The sequence below is a fragment of the Lissotriton helveticus genome, chromosome 3_1 (genome assembly GCF_964261635.1).
Source record: "Lissotriton helveticus chromosome 3_1, aLisHel1.1, whole genome shotgun sequence".
Classification (NCBI taxonomy): domain Eukaryota; kingdom Metazoa; phylum Chordata; class Amphibia; order Caudata; family Salamandridae; genus Lissotriton; species Lissotriton helveticus.
The window spans coordinates 434,292,322-434,301,770 of NC_136061.1; positions in this window are offsets into that span (position 1 = coordinate 434,292,322).

Genomic DNA, 9,449 nt, shown 5'->3' on the forward strand with positions numbered 1-9,449 from the left:
TGAAGTTTTTGGCATTATTATTATTTTTCTAAATTTCACTCATCAAGCTTTTTATATGAATGTCACAAGGTCAGGGATAACAAAAAGAAACTGAAAAGAGTCATTTGGAGCTATCAAATCCCATGTCACTTGTCTACTCACCAAACCTTCATTTGGATACTGACTCTACCATAGTACTCTTAATCTTCTCCTCAGATCTTCATGGCTTTCCTACAAAGAGTTTTGAGAAGAGGGATTTAATTCTCCGCATTTTCTATAATTATTTATAGCCCTTCTGAAATAGTTGGAATCCATGTGTTTCTTGTAGAATTATTAGAAATGTACAGCAGATTTACGGAACAGCTCTATAAAGTTGGGGGATTCAACCGGGCATGATGAGATAACTTTAGAAAGCCTTGAAGATAGCACCGAGACTTCCCTGTGAGTAACATCCTAAGTAGCCATGATCAATGTAGGGTAGGGTTGCAGGACTGTTGAGTGAAGCCGTATTTCTTATACAGCCAGATGATGTTGAGACAATGGTAGATGTTGCCAGGCATAGCAGTGGAACTGAGGTAGCGTCAGTCAAGCAAACGGTAGCATAACATCTATTGCTACCAAATCCACATGATTCATTTGTTGCTCAGGGATTTACCAGTGGCAATCTGTGATAAGGAATATTTTCCACGCTTAAACACAGTTTGAGTACTAACTCAGTTAAAGGGATGGTGAATATTGACAGTCGGTGGCAACTGTGCAGCTTCCTCTTGATGCATCCCTACATGAAACTCTGTTTGAGGAGGAGTTTGTTGGTCAAGCATGAACACCATCTGTCTTCATGACGTTTGTGGTCATAGGGTACTCTTGAGTAAAGAGTACTGCTGTATTCTGGGTTACAAAGCAGAAATTGAGTGATAGCTATTGACCTGTATGCTCATAAGAGTAGGATTGTGCCAATGTCAGTAATAGAGATACTCTGACTTATAAATACACTAATATGGGAGTGTGCTGTCACAGACTCTTAGTTGTATCCAACTCTTCATGCCTCTATGAGACAACTGGGTGTAGCTGAGGGTGTTTGGTGGTCTACTGGTTGTATCATATGTATTGTAATCAGAAATATAATCTAACATAAACATTGTCCTAAATATTGTTTACAAAGATGTTGTCCCATTTGGAATAGATTTTCTGTTGTTAACTCCAACTGGACCAATATTTTTGCAAACAATACATAAGATGTTTTATATATCTCTGATAATATTCTGACTATGATATTCTGGTAGCTACCATTCTTCTCCCCTCCTTCATCTAGGCATGTGTGCTGGTAATTGTTGTCCTACAAATGAGACCACTTAACGGTCCCATTATATACTTAATGTTCTCTTGATCCTTTTTCTTCTGCAAAGAGCTCTCCGGTATACCTAAAAGAGAGGTGGCTCACTCTGTCAGTCCACGTTCTCCTCCATACTAGCAGTATTATGCAGTCCTGGTATTTGCTCTGTAGAGCCTGACTTTACTTATAATCCTGCATTTCCTACCATGAAAATTGCATGTACCACTGTGCATGAATTAAAGTGGTCCAGATATGCCACAAATGGTGCATCCTGATCAGGCATTTGTTGGTGTCTAGAATTGGGTTGAATGCTGTGAAGCCCAATCTAGCCTTAAATCACAACACTAGGTAACATACCCCCCCCTTTACTTCAGTCATCCGGCTACTCATACACCAACACTTCTATTTAGATTTTTTATCAAGTGCCTTGAATATGAAAGAAAAGTGCCATCTCGCTCCCCATCTCCAACCTTCCAACTCATCCTTTATATATATAATGTCATGCAGACCTGTCCAGCCTTCCTATTGTGATCAAGCGATTTACTACTCCAATTCATGACTGCCTTCTTTTGCCAAATGTTTTGTAAGCTGTGGTCTCTTCCAGTTAACTGTCTTTGGTATCACCCTGCTATCCACGAACTCAAGTGCTTTCACCCAACACCACTCAATGTGCTCTGACTCAGGCAGCCATACATTCTAAACCTCTTTCCTAATGCAGACCTACAAGTGACTGCTCAGTTACTTAAATAATGTGTCCATCCAACCATGTTTATCTAGCATTACAGACCCTCCCAGAAACCCTGTGTTGTAAACCATGCTTCCACCCTACCACAGACCAGTTCAGATGCCTTGTCTTCTAGACCAAGAATCCATTAAACCCAAGCCCCCTTCTTTCAGTCCTATCTTTGACTGTCTTTTCTTCTAATTGACATCCATGTCAACCTTTCTGTTCTAAAATAGACCGCTCCGTGTGCTCTGACTTCGAATGAACTCATCCATTTCTGCCATAGGTTTGACCTACCACAGATTGATCCTTGACCCACCTGTTTAATAAACCACAAGACTCTATACCATCACAGATTCTCTCCCTCCCCACAACTAGCGTGTATTCACCCTAGCTTTCACTGATTCACAGATCCAGCTGTAACCCCACTTTCAGATGACTAACACAACCACAATCTCCAATGCTTGCTTTTATCAGACACATCTATAGCCCTTTTTCCTCCTTAACCAAGCATCTCTCTATTAACACACCCTTGTCATTCACAAACCCATCCCAAAACCCTCTTACTTCTGATCTACCTATGCACCCAACCATATCTGTCTGATATCATAGGCTCGTCCCCAGCCCACATCCCTCTAAGCCACACATATTCCCACTGGAAACGTCTGCTGTGAGGACAGACCGGCCTCATTTGTATTGTGATCTGGTCTTTATTCCTAGTCACTCCATCTTCTGTTCTCTCAATCTTCTGGCCTGTTCTGGAGACCAGAAATTCTGCCTCTTGCCTTTATCCTCATGCTTTTTGTTTACTGTGAAAACATGAATGCATCATATTGACTGCATCTGGGGAAACATCATAACAGCCTTGTATAAATGTGTGCTGCCAAATAATCTGTTTGTACATACAGAATTTCTTGTTTATTACAAATTAACAGGAAGGCAACGAAATTGGTGGATTTACGCTCCATATAAACCTTCGTCCTAGCTGTTCTTGATTGAGGCACAGAAAAGTCATGTCCTTTGATCTTTTAAGCGCACATCCATACTGTCGCACACCCCTCAGCAAAAGGTGCTTTTAAAATTCTAGTCCCATTAATTTGTCTAAATATTGGACTTTTAATACACTGCAATCAGTGGTTTGAAAAGTAATCCAAAAATGAGCAAACGCAGCCTCGATAACATTTTGTGTCTCAACTGTCTGCAGAACCGCATTTCCTAAACTTATTCATTTAAAAACCTCATAATATATTTCCTTCTGAAATAAGGAAAACATCCTCTTCCTTGTGTGAGCAAAGTTGCCCTTTACATGAATGTATTTTTCTTTTTTACTTTTGTGAACTGCTATCAGTAACTGAGTACTTTTCAGTCCGATGTTTAGCAAGCTGCAACTTATTGTTCTTATAAAGAAATATGAGCAATGATTGCAGGGGCCATCCAGTGCAAACCAAAAAACTGTTTTCTTTATCCAGCTCTGGATCCTGCAATCATCACCAATTGGCATTCTTGAATGTCTCTTTTTTGATGACGTCTGCCTGGGTTTTGAGACCTAGTGTGATATAATTCACTGGATGGTCCCTGTGACGCAAATTACTGGATGTACCTTCAATGTAGGGAAATATGCAAATGTGCATCGGACTTCAGTGACATCTGATTTGTGTTTTTACCCTTAATTCCATGGCATGAGAGTATGTACATGAAGCCAACTATGCTCATGTGCTTACTCAGAACCTGGTCCAAGACCTCCTGAGAGCCCTTGAACACATGGAGCTTTCTTTCCCCTGTTTTTGCCAGCATTGTCAGCGTTCAAGCTGACTGATCATTCACTGGCCGAGCCAGACGCCATATTTCTGATAGCTTTCCTATGACTCTTCTGTGTCAAAACAAATCAAACTGTTATGTAATTTGCAGAAATTCTTTTTTTAAATGACTATTTAAATAAATATTATAAAATAATGGTCTGTGTTCAATTATTTATCAAAGCAGCATATAATGAGTGTGTAGCAGGGTGGAGGGTATCGCTAACGACCCCGAATAAAACCTCATTTACACCATTCAGTTGTACGTGTCCCTCCTTCTGAACCGCCACAGAGTGTCACCAGAAGGTGTTGGAAAAATTCTAATGCAATCCATGTTCTTTGGTGGAGGATGTTTTCTTGATCCTACTTGAGTGGGCGAAAGGCACAATGTGCTTTGATGACTGAGATCCCCTTTCCTCCTGGCTCAGGTAATGTCACTCCTGGTGTACAAACGAATTAGAGCATTATTCAATAGCCGGTGACGTAGCAAGGATGTCTTATGACCTGCTCCAAAGAAAACGGGCTCTACCATGATGACAAGTTAAACAACAGGGCCCGCTTGCTTGTGCTACTTTGTAACTCAACGCAAAGTGTCATGTTGGGATTTACTATCCACTGGACATCTGGATTTGAGTTAGATAGTTTCCCAAAGTAATGCAAAGTTGCACAGTGTGGTGCATTGTGTTACACTGCATCAAGTGGCCGTTCCATGAGTGCTGCATGGACTTTCTCATGCAACCACCCAAGGGCTTTGAAGAAAATCCCCATCTGCGACAGTCAATCAGACAGGAATGTGCACATGAATTCTACACCACTTCATGGCATGTTTTCTTTTCTCTTAATATGTTTTTACTACTCTGCATCCGTTTGGCATTGTTTAGCACACATACAAAGCAGGAAAAGTCGAAGAGTTTTGTACAGCAAGGGTCTACTTTCTATTCTTACAAGAACGTACACACCCTTGCAGCACAGTGCAAGGTTGCGTGTGTTTTGGCACATGGGAGCCAACAGGGCGCTGGAGCAGGGAGATAGGAAAACAGTGCCACATGTTAGTAGATATGGCACTGTTCTGCTCTCTCCCTTTCACACATCACAGCACATCAACTTAAGTTGCTGCGTTGCTTTGTGTTATTAGTTTTTAGTAAATCTGGGACTATGGGTGAATGTACGTCGCAGCACACGTGATTCATCACGGTGTTGTTCACAGTGATGAATTGGGTTATCGCATCGTACGCTCACTCGCCGGCCCAGATTTACTAATGAGTAACATACTGATCAATAAATAGCTTTAATTTGTTTTGCAAACTTTGGTGAATGGAAGAGTTACCAACAGAGGACTGGCCAACTGAACTACTGCATGGCAAAGTTCGAGAATACTAAAAGGAACTCACCTTTGAGTGTTCTAGTTGAAAACAATCATGGTTAAACCACAAGTGCAGTGTGGTGAGAGAGTGTGCAGCAGGTGCTATGAGGGATATTTACAAGGATACGTTTGTGAATAATGGGACGTTAAGGAGCCCTAGCCCTTAAAATCCTTGACCAACTGTAGCTGTGACAAGGCATGAAATATTTAGAAGCCAAAACATTCGAGTAGATTCTAGAATAAATAAGTGCAAAGGACTGCTTGGCACAAGCGTAGCTATCAATATTGCAGAAGGTGCAGTGATGCCGAGATATATGGAATTGAAGGGACCCCACTGCACTCCAACTATAATTGTCTATACCTGGGATATGGTTGTACAATCGAACAATGCAGGAAAATACATCACATGCCATAAATGCCTTAAGCCTGTATTTTTACCCCACATTATTTTAAAATGCCTATGTTTTTACATTTTATGCCACTACCATGCATATATATATATCCAACCTCAACCTCACAAACCATGAGGAAAAACGACGCCATGTGGTGAAATATTTTCAAAGTTTAATGACGCTCTTCAACGCGTTTCGCCTGTCCCAGCAGGCTTGTTCACGATATATATATATATACATCTATATATATATATATATATATATATATATAGATGTATATATATATATGAAGTTTCGGGTGATTCATCAAGCAGGGGCCGAGAAAAAAGGGGGGTCCCAAAATGTGTTTTCCTCATGCAATTTCCCATAGGAAACTTTAGACACAGCTACAGTCCGAACTGCTGAACAAAATTACACAAAATTTGGCAAAGAGGTAGCCCTTGGTTCAGAAAGATGACTGTTTGTTAAATGCTTAGGGGGTCCCACAAGGACCCCCAGGGCCCAAACATTTAAAAAAAAAAAAAAAAGTCACGGGATGTGCGTGGGATCCGCGCATCCCGCAGCGGGAAAAAAAACAAAGCACGGGCTCCCGTGCTTCGTTGCTGAATTATGGGGGCTCTCAGCCCCACCCAAGCCCCGGGGACCGCCACCCCCGGGGCTTTATGATAATGTATGCGGGGGGCTCACGGCCCCCCCGCAGCCCTGGGGATCCCCACCCACGTTACATTTTAATGTGGGTGGGGGGGCTCAAAGCCCCCCAGCCTCGGGGACCGCCACTCCCCGGGGCTTTAGGGCAATGTATGCGGGGGCTCACGGCCTCCCCGCAGCCCAGGAGCAGCCCTGGGGACCACCACCTCCCCGGGGCTTTTGAAATGTTGGGAGGGGGCAGAGCGGCCCCCCTCCTGGAGCCTTGTCATGGCCCTGGAACGCCACCCCCAAGGGCCGGCTCCTGCAGTGTCCCTGGTGCCCACCCCCCGGGACACTGTAGTTTGCTATGGCAGGGCGGGAGCCTCGCCCTAGCCAAAGCAAACTTGCTTTGGATTTTGAAAGAGAGAGCAGGGAAACCTGCTCTCTCTTTCAAAATGCAAACCAAATAGCTTTTCCAGACGGGGAGCTGCATCTTAGCAGCTCCCCATGTGGAAAAGCAATGCCGGCTCCCAAGGGTTTGGGGACCCCCCCACGGTCCCCAACGGAGAGGGCCAGCGCCAGGAGATGGGGTCCCCGGGGCTACAAGTGGCCCGGGAGGGGGCCACGCGGCCCCCATCCCCCAATTTTTAAATAAATAAAAAAACAAAGGCCGGCCCCGGGGGATGGGGTCCCCGGGGCCATAAGTGTCCTGAGGAGGGGGCAACGCAGCCCCCTCCAAATAATTTTTTTTAAAAAGGCCCTCCCACGGGGGATTGGGTCCCGGGGTAATTAAAAAAAAATTAGGGGCAGGCACTGGGGGATGGGGTCCCCAGGGCTAATAAATTAGAAAAAGAAGGGGGGCCACACAGCCCCCCTTCTTAAAAAATAAGTAAAATAAAAGACCTGCATCGTGCCGGAGGCCATGCCCCCTCATTGCGCCCCCTGGCACTTTTACAGATGGGGAACAAATTCCCCTTGAATTGTAGGGGTCCCTGGGGGCCAACAAGCCCACCAGGAACCTCTTGTATGCGCCCGGGGGCTGCGTTGTAGAGAGGTGTTCTGAGGCCTTGCCCCTTTTTACACCTCTCTGCAACGCAGTTCTGTGGCACTTAATGGAGGTGGCTGGTGGGTTAGTTAATCCACCAACTTAAAACGTGCCACGGGGCGCGCTTACACATTGGTGAAGGGAGGGGTTGGGGCCTGAGGTGACATGTGTGCAAACACGCCCTGTGGCGCGTTTTAAGTTGAGAAATGAATACCTCTTCAATCCTGAGGGTCCCTGGGGGTCAACTAGCCCACAAGGTACCTCCAGCAAGCGCCACGGAGCTGAGTTGCAGAGTGTTGTAAAAAGGGGCGTGGCCTCTGAACACCTCTCTGCAATTCACGGGGTGTGTTTGCAAAGTGGTGAAGGGAGGGGGCAGGGCCTGAGGTGATATATATGCAAACACGCCCTGTGGCGCGTTTTAAGTTGTGGAATTAATTCCTCTTCAATCCTGAGGGTCCCTGGGGGCCTTGATTTCTCGGCAGGAGAAAAGACAGCGTCTCTCTCAGTGCATCTGCTGAAGGGTCGGCTTCCTTTGGCACTTGCTGCAGCAAGATGCGTCGGGCAAGTAGATGGTCGAACTGCTCCATACCACCGTGTGTTTGCTTGGGCAAGTGTGGGCATATTTATACCTTGAAGGTGCCGAGTTTGACTTAAGGTTGGACATAATAACGTCATCAAAGGGTCTCAGTTCTTAGAAAACTCCATGAGTTCTTGGACAAATCAATATTCAAGCAGGGGGAAGTACCTACCTGCTGAAGGCGGGTTTTTCCAAGAAATCGTTGTAGATTTTCGAAACTAGTGGAAGAAGCCATGCCGTATTAGGACTGCATGAGCTATGTCTTAATATGGTTATGATATCAAAGGGTTTTTGTTCCACCACTGAAGTGTGACGATTAAAGATCCTGGATGAGCATTCTAGTACCAAAAAGTATTTCATATAGAGTGATTCCACCCAGAGAATTTCTTGGCAGATTATTAAGACTACATTGGACACTTATTAGATGTTTGACCCACCCGTCACCCGAGCCTAATACCCCAGCTGTTATAGATTGCTTTATGTCACGTTTTTTTCTTTCCACTACCGCATTTCCCTCAGGATGGAATGGACTTAAGTACCGCAATACAACGCCCAAGCTGTACATGGATTCTTTGTAAGCTCGGGAGCTAAACGCAGTACCCTGGTCAGAATGTAGCGTGCCGATTGCGTATGTGCTGATAAAGACTCACAAATCTTTTATAACAGTTCGGGCGTCAGCCGTGCGATGAGGCCACATCTAAATGAATCTTGAGCAGGAATCAACTGTGACCATGATATATTTATAGTTGCCATCCCTCTGTAAGGGACCACAGTGGTCCAGGTTAACACACGCTAACGGTTTACCTGAGATTAGAAGGGGCGTATGTGCAGATCGTTTCACGGTTGAAACTTTCATTTTTTGGCAGATTTAACTTTCTAGAACATAGTTTCTAGTTTGTTTCCTCATGCGCGGCCACCAATATCTCTGTTTTAATAATGATACTGTGGCGGAAACTCCTGCGTGTGCGGAGGCAAGCCCTTCATGTGCTGCTAAGATTAGTCCTAACCTATATTCCATGTTTGGAATTGCCCTATTCCCCACTCCAGGGATTCGAGCAAACTGAACATTATTTGCTTCCATTTTATATGAGTACTTTACTGGAAAGCCTTTTGGGAGTGATTTACCACTGTCTTTTACTAAAGCGGTGACAGCTTGCATTATTTCCCTGTCTATCTTTGGTTTTGAACGAGTGATTGCAGCTACGGAAGCCGTTTGCACAGTTGCCTTCGCGGTCTCATCAGCCAATGAATTCCCTGCAACGTGAACGCCATCACGTTGATGACTCAGTGTATGGATCACGTGAGTCTTTTGTAGTTCTTTCTGTAATAGAACTACTTGTTCCCAAAGCATTTTATGCTTAATTGTGCCACCTTTTGCGTCTTTGAAACCATTTTGAACCCAGTTCTGCAAATATTCATTGTAAGACTGGACGCAGTAATACGAATCGCACACTATGAGTGTGGGGAACTCGCGATCGGTATTTTCAAGCGCCATCTTGAAAGCCTGTAGTTCAGCTTGCTGAGCTGTACAGTCTCCTCTCCTAGTGATTGAGTTTTAGTGACCATAGGTCGAAATTTACCTTTCGCGCCAGCGACCTTAAACAATCGCGCAT